Source organism: Triticum aestivum, chromosome 5B, assembly GCF_018294505.1.
Source record: "Triticum aestivum cultivar Chinese Spring chromosome 5B, IWGSC CS RefSeq v2.1, whole genome shotgun sequence".
Taxonomy (NCBI): Eukaryota; Viridiplantae; Streptophyta; class Magnoliopsida; order Poales; family Poaceae; genus Triticum; species Triticum aestivum.
In genome coordinates this window covers 70577461-70579324 of record NC_057807.1, presented here as the reverse complement: position 1 = coordinate 70579324, position 1864 = coordinate 70577461, and the positions used below count along the sequence as shown (strand labels likewise).

Below are 1864 nucleotides of genomic sequence, written 5' to 3'. Positions count from 1 at the left end.
ATGTACCACGAACCACCTGCACACATGATTATTCCATTTTTTCAACCAGTTCGATTTGGATTAGTGTCGTACAAGAAGGATGCGATCTCTCGTATGCATATCCATTTTGTTGTAAATAGATGGCTTTCTTGAAATTGTGTAGTAAAATTTTGTTTGAAATTCTCAAAAAAATTTGTTTGGAAGCTTTGCTTTCAAATGCTTTGTGAGTGTCCATTACTATTTACTACTCTCTCTGTTTCATAATATAAAAGTGTTTTTGACATAGACTAGACTAGACGGAGGGAGTATGATGGAGTAGCAAAGATGCCATCAGCCCATAAGCACTCACACTAATGCCTCCTTTTTGTTTCTCATCATATCATGGATGCAATCCAAGAAACTAAAAAATACACCCTCCAAAAATATAAAAAACACACACCCAAGTTGACCATACCAGGAGGGCCCACACCCCCCTCCCTATCCCCCACCCTCTCTCTCATCAGTCATCACATTTTCTTCTTCACTGCCATCGCCTTCCCAGTTCACACCCCTCTCCCTCTCTCTCTCTCTCTAGCCCTGTTCTCTTTCTCTCTCCTCGGGGAGGCTTCTCCCCTAGCTCTCCTCCTCCTCCTCCTCCCTTTACCTTTGGGCTATATAAGCTTTGGGGGATTGGAAAGCGGCAGCGAGCGGGCGGGCGGGGCTCTCGCCGAGTTTGAAGTTGAACCCACCCCAAGCCAAAACCCCATCTTTCTCTCTCCTCCTCCCCGCCGCCGCCCCTTCAAATCGCAGCCGCTCCCCCCCGCCTCCGTCCCCGATCAAATGCGGCGAGATCTGCGCGCGTGACCCCGTAAGTCCACCGCGCCCTGCCCCCTCCCGTCCGGCGCCCTCTCCGCCGGCCGCGGCGGGGTTCTTGGAGCCGGCATTTCAGCCTCCGAGCTCGGATTAGATTGGATTGTTCTTCCGTTTTTCCCCTCTGCTCTTTTCTGTGTGCAGCTGGGCTGTGTTCTTGGTTCCTTGGGGTGGATCGAGAGCCGCGCTGTGCGCCGCCATTTCGCATCCATTTTTGATGCGCTCATGGAGTTGGCATTTGGGATTCGTTCGTTGATTTTAAAAGGAAAAACAAATCATTGGGGTGGCTTTGATTCGGAGTTGGTGGAGCTTGGACCCGGGGCTGATTATTTTTCTCCCCCCGCGTCTTGAATTCTGATTTGCTCCTTGAGTTCCGATTTGACATTTCGGCCCAGAGCTCCACCGTTTCCTCTTTCTTTTCTTTTTTCAGAACAGTTTAGGCCTTCTTTGGTTCATAGGGTAGGAAAATCGTAGGAATAGGTAAGTCATAGGAAATGAGATGACATGTATTTCAAATCCTATGAGTAGGAATAGGAAAGGAGATGCCTTTTGATTCACATCATAGGATTTTTTCCATTGAGTCTAGGCTAATGTTTATTTTCCTATGAAATGTGGAGGATAGGAAGAATTCCTCCATAGGAATAGGATTCCATTCCTACAAACCAAAGGGCTCTAAAGGAATTTTTCCTATAGAAATCCTATCCTATGAAATTCCTACAAAATTCCTCTGAACCAAAGGAGGCCTTAGTGGGGCTGTCGGCAGGTTTTGTCACCGGGTGCTTTGCTTTTGCATCCGTAATTACGGATCACTTGTCTTTTCTTATGTTTTCATGTGAGCTCACGCTTTTGGTCTTCTCCTTCCCCCTAACCCCAAGATATATCTCTTGGAGTATTGGCAACTTTGCCATCCATTTTGATTTGTTTTCTCTGGACAATACTACCTTTTTTCCACTCTGAGCATATTTTTTTTGTGTGTGGAGTTGTTTGGTACTTCAATGCACTTATTCTTCACCATTGCTTGACAGAAGTACTGATT

General features: G+C 46.5%; 1 protein-coding gene across 1 annotated transcript in view; it reads left to right on the top strand.

Moving 5' to 3' along the window:
- The first annotated feature begins 516 nt into the window (after positions 1 to 516).
- Positions 517 to 1864, top strand: part of LOC123110459 (serine/threonine-protein kinase Nek2) — a 5425-nt gene continuing 4077 nt past the window's right edge. Inside the window, exon 1 of the mRNA XM_044530984.1 lies at positions 517 to 826. The gene's annotated coding sequence lies outside the window, so the exon portion shown is untranslated. The remainder of the gene's footprint in view (positions 827 to 1864) is intronic.